Source organism: Jaculus jaculus, chromosome 16 (assembly GCF_020740685.1).
Source record: "Jaculus jaculus isolate mJacJac1 chromosome 16, mJacJac1.mat.Y.cur, whole genome shotgun sequence".
In the NCBI taxonomy this organism is placed as follows: domain Eukaryota; kingdom Metazoa; phylum Chordata; class Mammalia; order Rodentia; family Dipodidae; genus Jaculus; species Jaculus jaculus.
The window spans coordinates 9,524,572-9,547,056 of NC_059117.1; the positions used below are offsets into that span (position 1 = coordinate 9,524,572).

Below are 22,485 nucleotides of genomic sequence, written 5' to 3' on the forward strand. Positions count from 1 at the left end.
AGGCTTTTCTAGCCCAGAGTTCCACATCCTTCTACATTTCCTTGACAAGTTCCCAAAGACTAAAACCCACAAATTCAGATTTACTACAGAAATAGCTCCACTCCCAGAACTAGTTTTCTGTGTTAGACTGAACCAAAATAAGTTTAAAGGAAGAAGAGTTTGTTTCAGCTTAAAGTTTTAGGTCAATTGTCCATGGTGGTGGAAAAGGCGTGGTGGCTGGAGCTTGAGGCAGCTGGTCACATTCAGCCACAGTGAGGAAGCAGAGAGTGATGAATACTGCTGCTCATCCAGCTCTCCTGTTTGCACAGTCCAGGATCTCAGCCCTTGGAATGGTGGTGCCCACAATGAAGGTGCATTTTCCCACCTCAGTTAAACCTAATCAGGATAGTCTCCCACAGACCTGGACAGAACTATCCTAATCTGCACAGATGAGGTGATTCTAGGGTCCATCAAGTTAACAGGCAGTATAAACCACTAGAGTTGGTGAAGCACGTATTTTTTTTTAGTGTTTACTATATGATTGTATCTTGTCCTCAGATTTAACATGCCTTAACTCTTAATTCTCATAAAAGCCCTACAAGAGAGGTACTGTTTTCTTGTCTTTTTTTTTTTTTTTAATGACTGGAGACATGATGTTCAATCAGTCTAATAATTTACCCAGGTGCAGCATGTTCAGTCAGGATAGGTCAGGAAATGAAGTAGAGCTCTATAGTTCCCAAACCTGGATTCTTAAGGAGGTGCCCAGTGGGATCACTGGCACACAAAAGACAAAGGCAAGCCCTATTTTCATGCTTGAATGATTAGGCAAACTTAGTTGATATGTCCCTCCATTGAGTTATGTGTTTAGAGGACCAATGAATGTCATGTGTGCTCATGGGAACACCACAGATACAATCATAATGATCTCCTCAATTATACACGTGCTCCATGCTAACCATCCTACTGAGATAGTGTATGTGTTTCATTTAGAAGTATTACAATTTATAATGAAGTGGACTTTATCATTAGTTCCTTGCAGATGACTCGGTCCAGGAGAAGGATGAGGTCCCTTCCCCTACAGAGCCATTTCCTACATGGTGAGGGGTTTTTACCATCCTCTTTTATACCCAGAATGTGTCTTGAGCTGTTAGTAAATAGGACTTGAATGTATGAATCAAGGTAGTTCACCAGAGCTAGGAGTTAAACTGCAGCCTTGTCTATTCTACATCCCTCCTGGAAGAGAACTTGTGTACACTCAGAGCATTGTTTTCTACCCCAAGGCTCCCCAGGAGTGGCACCCAGGAATTGATGCCTGGTCTGATTCCTAGCTCCCAGAGAACTTGGTTGAGTATGTGGACATATCCTTGAAGGACTCTGTGATGGATGCAGGCATTGAGCTCGAGACTTCAACGTTAGGCAAACTGTGTCTCACAGTGACAGTCAGGGAGGCACAGTTCTGTGGGCTTCATAGAACTTAAGGGTCACTGGTTTTTGAGATTTGGAGACTTTCAGGCATTGAGCTGTGTACCTTTGTATTACTTTTAGGCATATGTCCCTGAAATTAGTGACTTGGCAGTAGAGAATCACTTTTTTGTTTTAAAGAAATCTTCAAAATATTTATTTGCACGTGTATGGATGTCGGGGGTAGGGTGACCAGGACCTCTTGCTGCTTCAAATGAATACCGTATGCCTGTGCCACTGTTTTGTGTCCGACATACCTGGGTGGCTAGGGAATTGAATTGAACCTAGGCCAGCAGTCTTTGCAAGCAAGCACCTTCACTCACTAGGTCATCTTCCAAGCCCCCTTTAACAGTTTTGTTGGCAGTGTTCATATAGCACATTGATTATACTCCGGTCCCACTTCTTTCCATTGTCCCCTTCCCCGTCCTCCATTCCATGGAGCCCTTTCCCTTCTTCCTAACTCATCCCTTCCCTATTTTAATCTTTATTTTTGTCCTTCTCCATCATGCTGAAATGTTGATGGACCCAGTATTGTTTGCAGTTAATGACTGTTACTGTGGGGTCATAACTGCAAGTCATTTCACGTCTGGAAGACAGCACTGCAAAGCACTCCTCCCCATCCTCTGGCTCTTCACATTCTTTCTACCCCCTCTTCTACCGTGTCCCCTGAACTTTGGAGGGTTTTTGAGACTTAATTCTTGTCTGGACTTACTTCCTGTTTGTTGTTTAGGAGATTTTTAAACAATCTCCTTGAAAAATTATTCTTTTATATCTTTTAACATTTTTTTCCTGGGTGCATTTCAAGATTTGTGTTCAGGATGTGTACACATTTGACACAAGCTATGCTTTGATTTTCCAGCTTTGGAGCTGACCGTGAGGAGCTAGCTGGTGGAGCAGTGGTCGCTGTGACCAGTGAGGTCCTTACTTTGATCCTCAGTGAAGCCAGATAGGCTGCCTTATTGGACAGAGCCTCTGAGCTACCTGCCAGGTAAGTCCTGTGTGTTTTTACTTATAGATAGCACTTTCTTTACAGTACAAGTTCTCTGTTAAATATTGAACAAGGCAAGGTTAACGTTATCTTGAGCAGAAGATGACACCAGATCCTTTATTCAAGGATTCCAAAATGTGTCTCTCACCTGCCTGTTCTTTCTTTAGCTCCTTGTTCGTTTCTGTTCTGCTTGGTGTCACAGTCCTAGAGGCTGGAAGTCCATGATGAAGGTGTTGGCACAGTCTCTCCTGAGGCTTCTCTCTGTCCTTGACTTGCACATGGTGTCATCATCTTCTGTCTACACATGGTCCTTCCTCTGTGTTTGGTTCTTAACTTCCTCTTACAGTGACATGAGTCATATTGGACCAGGTCCACCCTAATGATCTCACCTTAACTTAATTAATCTCTTTAGTGATCCACTTCTAAGTGTAGTCACATTTTAAGGTATTGGTACTAGGACTTCAACATAGGAATATCCTGAACAAAACAACTTAGCCAATTACAGACTGGATGCTAGATTGAGAGGCTGATGGGAAACTCGGGAATGGACCACACAATTTGCCTAGCATCCTTGGTAGAACATTTTGGGCTCTTTTGTCCTTTCCCACATGCAGCCTTATGGGAGGTACTGAATAATGTTGGAGAGGTTATGTCCCTGAATAGAGAGCTTTCACTAAAGTCAACGTAAGGGATGCATCACCTAGCCACAGATGCCACATACTGGCACTGCTGTTCATGTGGAGTGAACTGTGCTGTGTGACCAACTGCTTTTTGTTGGACAGAGGCCTGCACACTTTCCCTTACAGTACATGGATGCTAGGACTTCAGTGTCTGGGGCCCAAGTGTAGGTAACTGTTCCTCATTCTTTCCTTTGCTGCCCATTGTGAACAATGGCTTGCAACCTTAGGAGGTGGGCACCCAGGGAGAGTGGTCCTGGGATGGTGCTATGACACCATGCAGAAAGCCCTCTAGGACCATTCTGCCCCTTTTCATTACCAGAGGGCCTTTCTGTAGAGCACAAATATATTATGGACAACACTAAGGTTTCTTGAGATGTGGGACTATTTTTGTTTCTATCACACTTTGCACCATTAAAGAGACAACATGTGGAAAAGCAAAACGCCATCTCTAACCACCTCCTGGCCCCACTAGGACCATTTGATCAAGTTGGGTCTATTGTGTTTTTCTTTCCTGGTTATATCATTGAAATAGAGGCCTCTGAATTCCAATAGCCTGATTGGGTTGAACACAGCATGGAAATAAAAAGACTTGTTTCACAGTTAATCTTTCTGGTTTTGGCTTGGAATATGATTATCAGTGGGAGCTTAAAGAGTGGGGCCACCAGCAGGGACGGCCAAGTACTATGATAGGCCTGATCTTTCCTCTGGGCTTAAGTGAATCTCCAGAGATCCACTGCTCTGTCTGTTTATTTTATTTTTGCATACCAGAGCAAGCCCTGGGCCTCATGTACACTAAACAAGCACCCTCCACCGAGTACTGTCTGAGTTCCACCACCCTCTTTGACACCGTTGAGTCCTCAGAGGTATCACTGGGTATTAGATAAGGGTAGTGAACAAAAATTGTTCTGAGGTAATAATATTCATACTTTCCAAGCCACAAAACTGTTTTGTTTTGTTTTTTGGAAACAGAATCTTATGTACCCCAGGCTAACCTCAAACTCGCTGTGTAACTGAGGCTGGCCTTGAAATCCTACTTCTGGTTCTGCCTTTCAGATGCTGGGATTATAGGGGTGTCCTGCCATACATGGATTACAAACCCTTTTAAAATGTGTCTGTGTGTCTTTATTTGTGAGCTAAGAGAAGACAGGAAAGAGAATGTGTTTATGGACACACCAGGACCTCCCGCCACTGCAGATGAGTTTCAGGTTCATATGACACTTTGTGTACCTGTTTTAACATGGGTACTGATGAATCAAACACAGGTTTCCCCCATTAAAAAAAGGAGGCTGGGGAGTTGAACCTGGGTCATGAGGCTTTGCATGCAAGTACTTTAACCACTGAGTAATCTCTCTAGCTCCCCAACCTCCTTTTTTAATGGGGGAAACTTTTTCATAGTCTCCCTTATATTGGTCATGTGAATATGGGCCTCAGGGACTGAGCCTGGGACCCAGAAGCCTGCAAGATGCCAGGATGTTGAACTTGGATGATCCTTTTCTTGGCTGCATTCACTGAGATGGCTGCGACCATCAGATTCTCTGAAGGTAAGTTCAAGGTTTACAAAAAAAAAAAAAAAAAAAAAAACAACTTCAGACTTTAGAAAAGTCAATGTGTATTTGCTTCCTGATTATACACCCTAATCCTGGCCAGAGAGATCCCAAAACACAGTGTGGTAGGGACACTGGAGCAGGAGTGGTGGCCTGTGGCTCTCAGCTCAGGAATACTTCTCTCCAAAGTAGTGCTGAGGCAGCAGGGGTGCTGGGCAGCGCTCCCTGGCGTCCCTGAGTGCACATGGGAAGAGTCACATGGCTCTTAACCTGAAAGCTAGACTCTGTTTGCTTGGATGTGCATTTGGTTGGAACTATTAGTGCATTAACCCGTACTCTCTTTTATGTTCATGCCACACGTTCCTAGTGAGTACTTATTGATTATGGGTGCCACAGTCCCTGCCAACCCAGAGCATAGTTTTAATTAATAAATATTATCAATAATTTGTGTTCTGTTTGACCAAATGACCAAAGCCCAGTAAACGAAATTGAAGTGCATGAGAGGAAATGAATATTGTTGGCACACGGTTTGCTGCAGGTCAGACTTTTCAGGCCTGGTGTCAACAAGGCCCATGGTTTCAGGTGAGATGCATTGGGAGCTTAGTGACGAGCTGATGGACATTAGGGAAATCATGTGATCCTGGGCTCTGGCTTAATCAGTGGCTTAATCAGTCCATCTTTGATGGACTCAGAGTACTCTTCATAATTGGGTCCTACTTGGACAGTCATTGATAGCATGACCTGGAAAGGTGGAACTTGACCCAGCCTCCTCTTGTCTCACTCTGCTTCTCAGCCATCATGAAACGAGCAGCCTTCTCTATCATGTTCTCTTGCTGCCATGATGGTCTGTCTTTCCAGAGGTCTGTTGTAATGTACCCAATCAACCATGGACTGAAATCATGAGTAAAACACAAACAAAAAGAAGAAAAAAAAAGGCCACCACCCTGAGACTACATAGTGAATTCCCGTTGCAGGTCAGCCTGAACTAGAGTAATACCCTACCTTGGCGGGGGGGGGGGGGGGTGGATAAAACTTCTTTTCAACGGCTTCTCTCAAGTATTGGTCAGTGAAACATCCACCACAGTGGGAGTTGAGGGATCTGTGCGTGGGCCTTGGACGGTTGGCCATCCAGGAAGTCCTGTGTTCACCATTAGTGCTTGCTGCAGCCCAGGAGCTCGTGCTGCCTGGGGCTGTTGTGGAGGGCGAGAGGAGGCATAGCTGTTCTCCTGTGTCTGGATCTCTCTTGCTGTGGTTTTATGTATGCTCAGCAGTAGCCTGAAATTCAGGGCAGTAGAATAGGGGAGTGAGAACGGGAAAGGGAGAGAGGGAAGAGGGGGTGAAGAGGAGAGGAGGCTTTCTGCACAGTGAATTGTTACAGTTCTGTTTTATAGTTACTATGGTTAGTCTACTATGCCTAACTTATAAATTGAGCTCTATCATAGGCATGTTTAGGAAAAGGCAACGTATGTAGTGCTCAGTGCTATCTGCCCCTTTGGCGTCTGCTTGAGGGTATTGGAACATACCTTCTGTGGATAAGCGGTTCTAATGTGCCAGGGCTCCTAATCATCCCATGTTGCCTTCTCCATTCTTGGACCTAAAGAGGCCTTAAAGTGTTTCACTCTAGGCTTCAACACTCTTAAGAGTCACAGTTTAGCTCTTCTTTGTCTTAATTTTTAGCTGTTTTTTTTTTTTTTTCCTTCTTGTTAGATAATTTATTTTTTTATTAGAGAGTTTCTAGGGTTGACTGGTTTGGAGCATGACGTTCACTTGTGTGACTGCCTTGGGTAGGATGCTCCCTGCTCATGGCTCACATGGAGAAGTCCTTATTTGCAATAGGGGACTGCCATTACTTTGCCAGTCCTGGAGATGCAGTCAGGGGAGAGCGATTCATTCTTGCTACAACTCTTCTGGTTGGTTCAGGGAAGAGATCAGTTTTGTCACCTGTATTGATTAGTGATTGTTCTTTCCCATTTGCATTGTACTTTCAGCTGCCTGAGAATCTAACTGGAATGACAGGACTTCTGCCTCTTTCTTCCCAAGGTCAATCAGTCATGGCAGATACTCTGATCGTCACTCTGGTCTGGTTTAGATAGTTGTAGCCTGCGCTGGAGAAGCTCATATACGCTGCCTTTGCATCTTTCCCCCTTTCTTGACATCCTCTTGTTTTGGCTCAACAATGAAATCTCCTCCAACACCAGTTTTTCTGCTGAGAGGACGCTGTAATGCCCTAATCGTCCCCCTCAGTAATGGACGCTATTGTCTACTACACATAAAAGCATTCTCACTTTTTTGGGGTGAAGTTGTATTCTCTTGTAGGATTCCTTTTCCGTCTATTTCTGCCTCACTTGGTCCACATAAGCCAGTATGTCCTAGCATGGTGGTTTTGTATGTGTGCCTGTTTCTCATGGGTTGTGGTGGTTACATGTCGCTCCTCTCTGTATCTCTATCAGCCAGCAGAATGACACCTTGCATGGGCCAGAGACTCACTACACATCTGGTTAAATTGTGATTTCTCCTGGCTCTAGTGTTTTAACATCTTGTCCACTGATGAGTGGAATCTGAGCATCAGTGAGATTGAAGGAAGAAAATAATCTGTCACTTGGCTTTATCACTTTAGCTCTTTGTTCCAGGGATGCTTGGAATTCTCATGGAAGTATTTTTATAATGGCTCCTTTATTATCCTTTCAGACAATTCCAGCTGCTGAGTTATGTTAATGTTGGCATCTGTTGTCTCTTCTCACTCAAGTTACCATTGTCCTCATTCTTGGTCTGACAGGTGGTATTTCCATTGTGTTCTAGACATTGTGAGCATTATCTTGTGTACCTTTGGATCCTCTTCAACCTTCTCGGAGGGCAGTTTCCTTCTGGACCTGGAGTGCACGGGTCTGAAAGAGGGGAGCCGTGCCACTCGTTGCTGTCACCACTGATGGTGGTGGTGTGACGGGGAAGGACCCCCACACACTGCCTCGTCACTGAAGCATGCACGTAAAGCTTCCCGTGACACAGGAGCTGCCAGCCAGCCTTACCGCTCTCCACCTTCCTTGTTCACCTCACTAGTTCAGGGTAGGAGAGACTCAGCTGTCATTGGTGCTTTCTTCCTTTGTCCCTGCAGAGGAATCTGCTCATTTCCCACTTCTACCAGGTGGGAAATAGATTAGCTCCAATTTGGCAACAGACACAATGCTGGGGGATTGGAGTGTTGCCATCTGCTTGAGCCAAGTCAGGATCTGGGAAGGAGTGGGAAATTAACTCCTGCTCAGTTTCCCTGAAACTCGGGGCTGAGGAACAGTCTGTTAGTACTTAGCTCGTGAGTATAGCTTAGACGTTTGCTTCTCTTAGGCCATTATCCCCTGTCCTTTGGCCAGCGGAACAGGTTTTCCTTTCCCGAGCCTGCTGGCATTTCTGGGTTGGAGCCGACACAGTGCACTGTCTGAGGTGCACACCAGGAAGGGAAACTGGGAATTCCCTGTCTTTCCTCCTCTAGTCCAAGGCCCAGGAGAAATGTACCCTTTTTGCCTTCTTGGACTCTTGCTTTGCTTGTTTTGATTAAATACAAAGCTTCTTTAGTAAGAGGGCAGAGACCTGAATGGAATGGCAGTATACCATTTTGTCAGAACTGGAAGGTTCTACAGATTACCCATTAGTTTTTAAAGATGTTTTAATCAGGCTAGAGAGATGGCTTAGTGGTTAAAATGCTTGCCTGCAAACCCAAAGGTCCCAAGTTCAGTTCCCCAGGACCCATGTAAGCCAGATGCACAAGGTGGCGCCTATGTCTGGAGTTCGTTTGCAGGCTGAAGTCCCTGGTCCACCCATTCTCTTTCTCTCGCTAGCTACATGTTTCTCTCACTCTCTCAGATGAGTAAATAAAAATTTAAAAATATTAAAAATGTTTTTGCCACATGATTTTTCTGTATACCTCCTCTCCTACCCCACTGACCTTGAACTCATGATCCTCTTGCCTCTACCTCCTGAGTGCTGCTGCAGTTACGGGAGTTCCTTGTCATTGCACCAGCTCTGCTTTGGGTTTTAGTTTCCTGTTCAAAAGCTTTCAGTCTCACATGGTTGGTGCATTTTAGGATGATGGTTAGAGATTTGTTATTTGACCCTTTATAAGGATCAGCCAAAAATTGACAGTAATTGTCAGAATTCTGTCAATGCCTGCTAGAAACCAAATACTTGTGAAATACACATTTTTTAAGCTCCTGAATTAGAAGAACTACTACTCAGTAACCTTTTAAAAGTTGATCACTTGTCAGTTTTTTTTTTTCCAAGGTGCTAGTCCATCTCCTTAATATCTTCTGCAGGTTTAAAGCCAAATGGTAATTTCTTGTCATTATTTCCAGCCATCAGAATTGGTGAAAGATCTGATTGCTATTCAGGAAATCATGGTTCCTAATTTGATGACTTCTAATACCTCTGTAAAACAAGAGCTTCTTGGGAGAACTGATAAGTTTTTGGCAGTTTGGGGGTGTTGGAACATTTCAGGATAAGGTAACAAGTTTAAGCTTAAGCTTAGTGTTTTTAAGCAGTGACAAGGCCAGTGTTACATTTGGGCAAAGCAAGTAGAAAAGCAGTTACTGTGGTATTTCAGATAAGTCACAGAGATCAAAATCCAGCAGTTCTCACTCAGCTCAGGCACAATCTCTCTGTGAAGCCTCTAATATCACAGAATGTGGTCTGGTCCTTAGAATGTTCACAGATACTGGGAGTGGTGTGTAGGGAAGTAGATAAGCGCACAGAGTACGTGCCACATGAAGAGTGGAGGTGCAGTTGCCATGGGTACAGAGAACAGATAAGGGTAATGTGAATGGCAGCAAGAGCCCAGCTCAAACGTGCTGTACTTTGCATGTGCTCGGTAGGTCTAGCTTTCTGTGATCCCCTGTGGACTGATACACTTGACCTTCCTGAGAGTCTGATGAGTAAATATCCCTTTCCACATTATAGTGATGAGGAAGAGACACACAGAAGCCAGGTGCTATTGATACTCATTTGAGGATGCCCTATTTGTGAATTTTCCACTTGATGAAACATATTTACAAATCACCAGTCCATCCCTGCAATGCCATTCTGTTAATGTGGGGGCTCTCCTGCACTGCTGAGAAACCCATGCTCCTGGGGGATTTAAACATGGCTACTCTACTGGAAGCAAATGTTCTTCTGTGTTCTGCCTGGTGTTCTGTGTCTGTTTGGGGGATGGGGTTGGTTCTGGGTTGGTTTGTTTTTGCTGTTACTTCAGAGTGCTAGAGTGTTCATAAGCTCAGGAGAGTTTGAATGTGTTTCACAGAGGTCATAGCTGAGTTTTGTTCAAGCATGAGTTACAGTGCTATTGGCCAAGAGTTTAATGGTAGTAAATCAACAATATATTTTAAGTAAACTGCCCTGTAAACAACAACACACATAAAAACCAAGCTACTCCTGTATTTTGGGCATGGACCATTACTCAAGATTTACTACCTCGGTATTCTGGTGACTTTCAGAACCTCTTTCCAGTGAATGATAATCCACTCCAGTTGTTCTTGATCATACCACACAAAGCTCCTTGGTACCCTCTCCCAAATCCCCTCCTTCTCTGTGGCCAGCAGGATTAGACTAGAAACTGGTTATTTCGTGGGGCCAAAAATTCTACTCCTTTGGTATTGACAGTGAATGCACTGGGCTTCACTGTTGTAGGAGATGGCTCTGGGAATTCAGCAGTGGTGCTTATCTGTATACGTCTGTTCAGGGCTGGGGTGTTAGAATTGTTGAGCAGCATGCACCAGCACCTGCAAGTGTCTGGTTCCAAGGGTGACCCTTTCCAGGCCCAGTCTAAATTGTAATCACTGATGATTATATGGGATACACTCACCCTGAAATGGAGGTGAGGAAGGAGCATATCCAGGGGAATCTCACCTGTTTCCCCCTGCTGAATTAGAAAATTAAAGATGCAGAAGCGCAGGAGGTTTTGTTGGGGAAGGGGTGTTTTCTGTCTAGTGTTGGTTGCCAATTTAGCTCTTCAGGAAGGTTTTGTGTATGATTGGAAACATGGTGCCTACCAAGATGTTGCTTATGGCCATCCTAAAGGGAAGATAGAAGGCAAATTTTGCAAAGGATGTTGGACGTTAGCAGATCCCTGGGTGATAGTGTTGGTTGAGTAGTAAAGGTGCTTTCCACTGCGTTTTGCCAGGGGTCTCGACTGTTTCCACCTGTGATCTGACAGCCTGGCATTCCAACTGTCTTCAGAAAGCTAGATTTTCCTTTTTACTTTGTGAGAATGAGGTGGCCTACTGACAGTATTGCAGGAGCCGCTGGGTTTATAGGTGACACAATGCATTCTAAGTTGAAAGGAGGATTATTTTAAAAAATACAGTGTCATAGTCTCACGAGAAGATTTAGGAATTCAATAACTCTGAGATTTGTGATAAGAAATACAATTGTAAGCTGGGTGTGGTGGTGCATGCTTTTAATCCTAGCATTCAGGAAGGGAAGCAGAAGTAGGAGGATCCCTGTGAGTTCTAGGTCAGCCTGGAACTACAGAGTGAGTTCCATGTCTGCTCAGGCTAGAGTGAGACCCTACCTCAAAAAAAAAAAAAAAAAAACCAACCCAAAATATTAGAAAAAATAGAAAAGAAAAGAAATACAATTGTATTCGGGCATAGTGGTACATACCTTTAATCCCAGCATTTGAGAGGAAGAGGTAAGAGGATGACTGTGAGTTCAAGGCTACCATGAGACTACATTGTGAATTTCAGGTCAGTCTGGGCTAGAACAAGACCCTACCTCAAAACAACAAAAATTGTGAGTGAGTTTTATAACAAGCAGTGCATGTTTGCACTCGTAACAGCTGGGCGGCTAGAGATGAGTTGGAGAAGTGAAACAGATAACACTTCAAATGTGTTAGATTTTGGAATATTTGCATAGACGTTACCCTTATGAATACCCCTGCTCTGAAAATCCCAAATCCAATAAATGTTTTTAGGTCAATATCAGCATTCACAAATTTTTGTATCCTTAGCCATTCTGAACTTTAGAATTTTGGAATTTCAGATGTGTGGTGCTTTCTAGTCTTCATAAGAACACTGATAATTACAGAACTTTTTATCTTTGTCAAGTATGAGTGGAAAAACCATTTTATGGAGGCCACTTTTTATGGTAGTTTGTAAAATGTCTTGCATAGACTCGTGAGTCTTAATGCTTAATTCCCAGTTGATGATTCTACTTGGGAAGGTTTTAGATCCTTTAAGATGTGGAGCCTTGCTAGAGGAAGTATGTAACTCGGGGTGGGCCTTAAACTATTACACCCAGGCCACACCTGCAGTTTGGTCTCTATATTCTTCTGGTGATGTGACAATGTGGCATAAACTTTCTATTCTTGCCTGGCTTTTCTGAAAATACCATGATGGCCTCTACCTTCTGGAAGTATGGAAGTATAAGCTGACATAAACTCTTTCCTTCCTTTATCTCATTTCAGTTGCGTATTTTGTTCCAATAATGAGAGAGTAATTGGTACCAAGAAGTAGGATGGTGCTGAAATAAACTTGGCTTTTGGAAATGAGTTATGAGAAATCTGTGGATGACTTTGAAACTCTGGACTAGAGAAGATTTACGGTGCTGTAAGCAGAGCTTAATGAGGCATTGCATTGGGAGTTTGGAAGACCAGTGGGCAGAGGAAATGTGGACAACAGAGGCTCATCTCTTGAGGTTTCAGAGGGGAACAAGGACTCTCTGTACTAGGTACTAGACAGAGGCAGTTCATAGGATAATTCGGACAAAGGCACTGTCAGCATCCTGCCCGAGTCCTGAGAAATAGAGTGAAGTTGAATTTAAAAGTAATCTGTAATTGTGTTTGGAAGAGTAAATTCAGTACAGGATAGCATTGAGTCTGTGGTATGGCTTCTTGTATCTTCCCTGATTCAAATTTACAGCAAAAAAAAAAAAAAAAAAGAACAAAAATCTAGTCAAAAGATATGAAAAAGGCAAAGTTTTGCAGGGGAAAATTTGAGCAAATTTTAAGTTGCAGGCCCCGAAACTATAGCCACTGCTGAAATAATTTTTGTAGAGATGCTCTCCATGAGAGATTAGCTTAGCTAACTACCGAGGGACAACTGAAAGGATGCCCCGAGGGTAAATCCTAACCTATTAAAGATTTTAGCTAGTAGAAATGTGAATAATTTTTAAAGAAAAGGCCTGAAGGAAGAATGCTGAAGGGTATCTTTGACTCCCATATATATACATATATAGATTGCTTCAGCTGTGTTACATGGGCGCCAGGGTTCACCCCAATCTGACAGCAGACCTTGGCATCACCTATGTGATTCTGGCTTTGGACTAATGAAAGAGTCAAGGGGTAGTGGGTCATGGAGGATTTCACAGTGGTTCTAGAAATCTGCTAAGTGTTTTGTAGACAGGTGATTTTATCAGGGGTCCCAGCTACCAGACAGGGAGGATTTGATGTTTGCTTGCTGAGTTTCTGTTTAACTTTTCTTTGCTTACTGGCCCTCATTCCTCTTTTTTTTTTGGCATGTGAATGTTTACTGTGTGCCATTCTGTGTTGGAAGTATGTAACCTGTGTTTTGACTTTACAGGGTTCAGAGTTAAGAGGCTGTCTGGAATTTCAGGTGAGACTTTGGACTCTTCAAACAATATTGGGACTGGTTAAAAAAAAAAAAGTATGAGAATGTTTAAAGTTGGACTAAAAGCATTTAGTATCATGAAATGGCTAAGAGTCTATGGGGGCCAAATGTGGAATGTAGTGGTTTGAACATAAAATATCCCCTATTCACTCATATGTTTGACTACTTAATCCACTGTTGGTTGTACTGTTAGGGATGGTTGTGGAAACTTTAGGATATAAAGCCTTGCTGGAAGAAGTGTGTCACTGGTGGCAGGTCTTAAGGAGTTACTAACAGCCCTAGGTGCAGTTCACTTTCTCTTTCCATGTCTTCCCTGCTGATTTGACCATGTGACTGCAGCTTCCTCCTGTCATGCTTTCCCCACAGTGATGGGTTCTTCTCTTTGGAATTGTAAACTGAAATAAACTTTTTCCTTCCCTAGGCTGTTTCTGGGTAGGTATGGAAATGGGAAAGTAATTCATAGAGCTGAGGTATAAAGTTATAGAACTAGAAAAGTGCATTAAAATTGTAAAGAGGGGGCTATAGAGATGGCTTAGCAGTTAAAGTGCTTGGCTGTGAAGCCTAAGGCCCCAGGTTTGATTCCCCAGGACCCACAGAAGTTAGATCCACAAGGTGGCACATGCATCTAGAGTTCGTTTGCAGGGGCTACAGGCCCTGGCACAACCATTCTCTTTCTCTCTCACTCTCTCTATCTTTTTCTCTCTCTTAGAAAATAAAATATCTTAAAAACTTGTAAAGAAATATGACTGGAAAACATGATACTTTATTTTTAAACCAGTTTATACGAGTGTGTATCTCTCTGCATAGGTTTTCTGTCCATGTTAAGGTTCTTGGTTTTGGTATAAGGTTAGGACCATTCCATTCTTTGGCATGTTAATCACTGGTCTTCTGAGAACCGTTTATTGGAAAGACTGTTATATCTTCAGGGAATAGTCTTGGCACCTTTTTTGAAAATCAACACTATATTGAAGAGTTTATTTATGGGCTGCTTTAATCTTGTAGTGTGAACGTATGATGGTACCACAGTTTTAATTACTAATACTGAGTTTTGGAGTCAGAAAGTACAAGCTCTTCAACTTCATTGTTTGCTTGTGTGTGTTTTTAATATTGTTTTGGCTATCAGGGCCACTTAAGAAGCCCTATGTTTCAGAATTTTTCCCCCTATTTCTGCAAAAATCTATCAGTGGGAATTGTTAAGAAATTGCAATAATGTTGTAGTTTTTTTGTAGTATTATAAATTAACAATATTGATTCTTCTGGCCTATGGAAATGGAATATCCTTTCATTTATTTATATTTAATTTATATTCTCTTATTTTTTTATCTCAATATTTAAGTCATTCACCTCCTTTGTTAATTTTATGCCTAAATATTTTATTATTCTTGACACTATTGTAAATGGAATTATTTTGTATTATTTCATTCTGTTGTTCTTGTTGCAAACACAATTGATTATTACTTGTTGATTTTTGCATTCTACACTTTAGCTAAATTTATTAGATGCAATAGGATTTTTGTTTATTTGTAAGTGCTGTTTCTCAGACTTGCACTGGAATGTGAACTGGAAGTGAAATTAGTGGTCATCCCTGACTTACTCTTGATCTCCTGGGAAAACTCTCTGTCTTTCATCTCAAATATGATATAATCTTTGGGTTTGATAGATTTATTAGAGACCAGGGTTAGAATAATTTAAAATGTCTAAGTATTGTTTGCTTGTTCCCAGAGAAACTGCTGACCAGGGCTTCTAAAGATACACAGTTGTTTCCTGGTTAAGGTGGGAACTGACTTGCAAATGCTTTCAAAGATAATAAAGCTGGGATATTGAAATGAGTTTTTAAACACTTAACACATATTGTTTGAAATTCTGGAGGGGTTTAAAACTATTTTTATATGTTGGTCAGACCAAGCAGCCCAGAGAGCATACAAGTTATGGCAAACACGTATAGTTGGAGTGATGGCAGACATGACAGCATAGGAGGGCGTGGGCCAAGGGGAGCCTGTGGGATGGGCAAAAGGTTATTCTTACGGGGATGGGAAGAGCTATTAGCCACACAGCATACAGCACCAAGGCAGATAGCTTATCAGGATATGGCGAGGTTGTGCCAAGGAGGTGGAGTGGTGAGTCCTGCCCACATGCTCTGGTCTTGGGGTGAAGGGAGCAGAGGCTGCTGGCTCGCCACACACAGCACATAGTGGGATGCCGAGATCGTGCAGCAAAGGATTTGAGGCACTGGACCGTAGCCAGTTCTGGGAGAGATAGGTTGTTCAGCATAACATATGTGTTTATGTAGATAAGTATTCTTTAGGAATTAGCAAGTTTGAAGAAAAAGCTGGAATCTCGCACAAGCCTTCATTGCCTCCATTGGGCTACATTCCTTTTTGTCTGGGAAATGTCGGGTTTTGCTTTAAAGGTTTTAGTGGGTTGCATCAGATCTGTGCTAAAGGTAATCTCCTTTAGTTATAGTCAGGTGATTGTAAATGTTAACCCTATCTACAGAATCCCCACAAAGCAGCACCCAGAGGCACTGGTTAAAAGTCTGGATACTATAGAGCATGAACACATAAAACTGTGTCTTGGATAAGGGTACTAACACCTTTTGTTACCACCTCCTAATCAGTTTCTTTCTGCCTGGGCAGCCTCTTCTGGGCTCATTCTTTTATTACTTTCCTGGCAGGCATCCTAACCAACCATATCTATATGTCAAGAGTTACCTTTGTGGAACACTGCGGCGCTGCAGTTGGGCCAGTAGTAAGCAGTGAGTGCATGAGGGCTGTGGCTCTTCTCGTGGTCTGTCTTTATTCCAGGTGCTCCAGTGCAATAAATGCAATCTGAAGAAGGCCAAAGGAACCAGTGGCTTTAGCTGACTGCCCAGATTCCTTCTTGCCCTATCTGTACGACCAGGTATGGGTGAGCGTGTCCATCATATCTGGCAAGATGGTGCTGGTCAGGACAGAGAACAAATGCAGTCATCAGTCAGGGCGCCTTTCCATTTCTAGTAGGTCACTAAGGAAATATTGGAGCAGGGTCTAGTGGAGACCTCATGGTATATGAAACCATGTCACATCTTTGCTTTGCTCTGTGTAGTGAAAAGGCAGCAGCCACATTCTCACTTGGCTACAGGACTCTGTTCTGATGGGGTCCTGTTGTATCACCAGTGTATGAGATGAGGTATTTCAGTGCATTGGTTCCTGGCTTTAAGAATTCCCAGTGGCAAGTTGGAGTAATGACATACATTAGGATATGTAGCTGGAGACATGAGTCTTTGGGATGGGTGGGAGGAAATAGAAAAGGCAATGAGTGGTTTCTTAACAGGTGGTTCCTCTGCTTGGTTGTCACCTGTTTGTCACAGTTAGTTATTTCCCCCATAGTCCTGACTTTTCCTTGGGGTCTCAGGTGTGGTTTTAGAAGACCTTTTAGAAGCATTTGTCTTCCTTCAGTCTCTCTATATCACCTGTGAGCTTCCAGAACAGTTCCACCTGTAATGTCCTTCACCTTCTGAAACAGATGTAGCTTGAACTTGGGCCTTGCTGTGTGGAGGGATGTTGTCTTTAGGACTGCTCTCTAGTTCTTAAGATTTGATCAGTAAATCTCAGCTTATCCTTACCAATACTCATATTATGTGAAGTTCTTACATCTTCTCTCCTGGTATCTATCCTTTCAGCTGGAGAAACCCTCAGTTTTGAAGTTCTTCCATATGTGCTGGCCTTGATCAGCTTTTACTACTTTGAATGTGTGTTTCTTCTCCCTTATGCTGAAATTTCTTTGTAGTGAGTGATGAGAATTTGCCTTCTGTGCTATGGCTTCGGAAAAAAAATCCTTTGCATTCTTCTTGGTCTCTAAATGGTGCAAACTTGTAGAGAAAGCAGAAAATTAGAAATACCATTTATTATAATCATTGGACTGGGTGCAGATCCGAAGGCATTTACAAGCCAAGAGATGAAAGCTGTAGCAAACTGAAGTTTGATGGCGACCTGCGCATCTGTCTGGTGGGCGAGCTCTCTCTTCCTCATCCATGTTGGTTTCCTTGTTCCTCGAGAGGCTGATGAAAGCTCTGTGCTGCATCCCCAGGTTACAGGTCGACTCTTGTACAGCCAGTTAGCTTTTTCTCACCCCTTACGACCAACTCCCTGCTTCATAGTCCTCCATCCACCACTCCTTTCCCAAAAGAACGAGGTTGTGGAACTCAGAGGACAGCGGCCCAAGGAAGACATTCTCAGAGTTATTTCCCTGATGTCACTGTCACTTGGGAACAGGACAGACTTTTCAGATCCAAATAATGGTAAAGATACCAAGACTTTCTTAAGTTTTGCTCACCTCCCCCCTCCCCTGTATCTTCCATTTTCTGCTGGTACACACAGAGGTGACATCAGCGTTGACTCCCATCGGTGCCTGAGTGTTTGTCTTCACTGCCACTGTGCTCAAGGCTACTGTCCCGGAAGCCAGGACTCTGGGAGCACAGCAGTGCTGGGCATTCTTGTCCTCCTCGTCACACTTCGAGGACATGCTCAGTGCTTCTCAGTTGCTTTGAAGGCACTGTCTACTCTCATAAAAACCCAAAAGCAAGACTTGGCAGCATTTATTCAGTGTTCCTGGAAAATTAGATGACAGTTCCAGAATTTCTCAGAAAACAGGATGATTTACAGTGGGTCCCAGTCTTGAGCAATCTGCAATTACAGCAATTAGATAAATCTCCAGGGTTTTATAGAGAAAACTACTTCTTACAATCTTCAACATACAAATAATTTTCTAATTCTAGCTGTATTCACTACTAGCTCTGGCTTGGGTCAGATGTATGGTCCAGTCCATGAGGCACTAAGAAGTGACTGCTGTATATACAGAAGCAAAATAAAAAACCCTGTTTTGTGCATCTAATGATCTTGCTGTCTACTTAGTGATGGAGGCCACAGGTGGTGTTGGTTGAGCAGGGTTCTGTCAGGTAAAGGATAATTCATTTGAAGACCTGGAGTAGTTCTGTAAAATCTGGCTCTTCATAGTTCTATTCTTTTGGGTAAAAAACACAGCTTCTGTATTCCTCAGTTTCCCTATTGTTAAAAATGGCTAACAATGCGATCGTTGTTGTGGGGATGAAGGAAAGGCTTGGAATAGCCCAGTGTTCAGATGATCACACTTTGGAATCCAAGTCAAAAGTTGTAAATTTTGAATTTTAATTTCTTAGATATTGAGTACCAGCCAGGTGCCAGGTTATGGAGATGAAGGAAAGGCTTGGAATAGCCCAGTGTCGGATGATCACACTTTAGAAGCCAAGTCAAAAGTTGTAAATTTTAAGTTTTAATTTTTTGAATATTGAGTACCAGCCAGCTGCCAGACACATTTTGGGAGTCATGGAACCAGTTTGGGCCTCTTGTGTCAGCTTGTCTCCACTCCATCTTGTAGTCGTTTCTGGAACTCACACTGAGCTCTGGATTTTTCAGTGGGGTGCTCTAGATTCCTTTATATTATGTGAACACCACTGAAGGATGATGCCAGTGCTGACAGTATTGATTTGGGGCCAGTCACTGAAGGTGACTTCCATCGACAGCACTCTTACTGCTTGTACTCCTCCGAGACGAGTTCTGTGACTTTCCTGCTTGGCGCTTAGCACCCACTATTTGTGCTTATGTTTCCTTCTTCAAGAACTGTGTCGTTCAGTCACTCCACTCTAGACGTTGAGAGGGAAGGCTGCCGTGATCATTTAAAACTATCTTAACTGTTCTGTGATTGTTGACAGACATTTGCCTAATACTGTTTCACAGATGATACCACATTATGACCTTTATCTCAGTGACAAACACACTACAGCAGTGTCTTTGAGGTAAGCAGGTGATTTCATACTTGCTGCATTGTGCCTCAGCTGTTGTACATTTCTTCTTCTTACGGTTCCATCGTTAGAATGGGGGTCACTTTTCTGACACCTTTGGGACTGTGCTTTGCACACAAAAGTCCCTCATTGAGAGAGTTCTGGGGTGTGTGGGGTGTATGTGTACATGGTGTGTATGTGTGAAATAGTGTAGGGGCACATGTGCCACAGCACACATGTGGAGGTCAGAGGACAATTTCTGCATCTTGATCTTTGCCTTCAACCTCTTTTGAGATAGTGTTTTGATCACTATTAAGACTTTAATTGGACATCTGAGTCTTGTTTAAAAAGATTGTAGAAATTTTTTTAAGAAAGTAGCATTTTAAGTGATATCTTAATGATACTTACATAAATGGGAGATTACAGTCTTTTGAAGTCTTTGAAATCAGTGTTCTATTCACTTAAAAACAGATGATGTTTGGTTTAAAAAAAAAGCATTCTTGCTGATCTGGCAAATTGCTGTTAACTGGTTTTATTTCTTGGCATTCTAGGTGGTTTATGACTGGTAAATAAATAGTAGATTCTACTTTTGGCAACACATGGAATCAATTTCAAATGTTTGGAGTGATTGAGGCTGATTTGTTCATTTACTCAGCATTTTAGTAGTGCACTTGGTAGGCAGATCATGGCTGGATATTGGGCTACAAGATGAATAGGATTTATCCTTACCTGTAGAGAACTCCCAGATAGGTGCAAATCCTAAGTGTAGATGACCTGGAATGTCATCAGCAATGACTCTCTGAAGGCCAGTGGTGGCCTGTCCCCTGTAGTAATCCATTCAATGCCTACATGCTGGGCACAGGTGGCACTGGAGAAAAGATGAGGCACTTCTCTGTATTTCATGTCTTGAACACTCCACTGGCTCTGGGAAGTGGATAACCTTTTATAGTGGCCATTTCATAAATAAGCAAACCAAGCCATTTACTTTGTACTGATCTGCATGTCAAGGACTTTACTGGGTTTCCCACTTCCTCACCCTACCAAACTAGTGAGAAAAGGCTTTTATAATCTTTCCTTTACAGATGGGAGTACTATGGTGGAAAGGAGTGTGTCCTCTGCTCCATAATGGAGGATGCTTGTGTGGAAGAGGTGAGACTGGGCAGAAAAGGGTACTGTCCAGATAACAAAGATCTCATTTTCCTCAGAGCCACTGTAATAAAACATTTAATTTGCATCCTGCAATTTTATGCTTATTGAATTTCTTTGTTCCTAGAATGCCATAAGTCAATTTTAATGATTGCTTTTCAGCCAAAATAAATAAGAAAATTATGTACAATCAGTGTATTGGCTAGAAGGTGTTTACATTTCAAATATACTGAAATGAGGGCCGTGTCCTAGAATCAATAAAATATGGCAAATAAGCAAATAAAATGCATAAATACTCATTGTCATGTATATGTGGGGGGCTGCTGTAGTGGTGCGTTTTTCTTCATGCCTGAATGTTGTCTTCTGAATCAAGCTGCTCTCAAGTGTGGGCTTGAAGTCAGAGATTCTTCTGAGTGCAGCACTTATTTTCTGCATAGCTTCTTTATGCTATTTTCATTTTGTGCCCAACACTGTGAAAAGTTCTCTGTTGTTTTCAAGGAGACCAGGGCCCGCACATTTTGACAGCTTTCCCAAGGTCAGGCAGCTTGCATGTGACAGAGCAGGGGACAGACCAGACCTAAACCCCAGTCCTAGCCCTGGTGTTGTTGCAGTGATAGTGGTATGGCATCGCGTATGTGACTTGCAGGTGTGTGTCACCTGCTCACAGGCTCACAGCCACTGAATTGCTTTATCTACTCCATTATAGGAGTTCATAAGCAGTGGAAGAACAAGAACTATTTTTGGGAATCTACTTTGCCTTCATATCTACAAAGACCATCTAGTCATGGATTTCTGTCCTGTCCCCCTTTTTCCTTCTCTATTTTTGGGGGAGACAGAGAGTCCTTAGAGCCCAAGTAGGTCTTGGATTCTCCTAATCCTCCTGCCTCTTCTCCCTCACTCATGAGCTATCACTGGACCCACTGTGATTTTCATTCTACTCTTCATGTGATCAAATACCCATTAAAGAATACATGCTCCTTTAATTTTCCATTGTGTGAAGGTTAAACTTCATTAATCAATTTTACCATATGCCTATTGGTCACTGTGGAATCTCTTACCTGTTTTATGTTTTCTTTTCCGTTGGTGGCCAGATGGTTGCACTTCAGTTGTACGGTCCCCGAATTTATATTGTAACTATAAAGTCCAGCACATCTGCTTGCAGGTAGATCTTCCCTGTAGCATGCAGAGTTAGGAAGATGGGCAACAGGAAGACAGCCAGGTAAGCAGTAGGCAGGCACGTAGTCAGCAGGCAGACAATAGTGAGCAGATGAGCAACAGGCAGATAGTCAGGAGGATGCTTGCTGTCTTCCTGCTCAAGTACAGCTTCTTGTACAGCTGCCTTCCCAGTCCAGGCAGGTCACAGGTTCTTGGAGTTGGAGAGGCATCTGGAAGAATAACATGAGTTAGTCATTCAGCTGTTTGACATGGGGTCATTTTATGTCACTTGGTTGCTTCTAAAGAGAGCTTATCCATTTGTGGTCAGTTCACCTGATCTTTTCAGTGACTCAGAGTAAAATCAATTCTATCTTGCTATGTTTGAAGTCACATATCATTACTGCACCACTTCCCTCAACTTCTTGAGATATATTTCCTTTGTTAATGATTTTCTGGCACCTTTTCTTCATCTTACGCTCCTGCTCTTCCCATCCCTTTCCAATAAAAGGGTCAGAGTTAACATGGAGGTGCATCTGACCACACCACAGCTTGAGTTAGCTGTCCTATTTTGGGTCCAGTGACTAGCTTAGGATGGACTTCTTTTTGAAGGAAACATCTTTTTATGCAGCACCTCATCAGGTTACCTGAGATGGTGATATTTCCAGCCAATAATAAATTATAAATAAAACAATAAATACTGAGACAATGTTTGTAAACTTTTAAAGAAATTTGATGTTGAATTTAATAATAAAACTTTGGATATCGTCACTTCATTCATTTTATTTTCTAGTACAGCCATCCCTCTTATCTGTAGTAGCTGATAAATTTAAAGGCTCCCAGTGGGTACCTGAAACCTCACAGCACTGAACCCTACACATACATATGTATGATACAGTTTAACTTACAATGTGTGAATAAGAGAACAGCAACAGTAACTAATAATAAAATAGAATAATTAAAGCAATTTATACTTATAATAAAAGTTATTTTAAAACTACGAATTACTTATTTTGGATTTTCCAGTTAATATTTTTGGACCTTGGTAGAGTGTAGCTAAGTAAAATGAGAAAGTGGAGCTGTAGATAAGGAGAGGATATCCCAGTTTATTTATATCACGTTTTTGATG

The 22,485-nt window shown here is 42.4% G+C and overlaps 1 protein-coding gene across 1 annotated transcript in view; it reads left to right on the plus strand.

Moving 5' to 3' along the window:
- Positions 1-2,299: 2,299 nt before the first annotated feature.
- Grb10 (growth factor receptor bound protein 10) overlaps positions 2,300-22,485 on the plus strand; it is a 117,786-nt gene continuing 97,600 nt past the window's right edge. The window contains exon 1 of the mRNA XM_045135540.1: positions 2,300-2,428. The gene's annotated coding sequence lies outside the window, so the exon portion shown is untranslated. The remainder of the gene's footprint in view (positions 2,429-22,485) is intronic.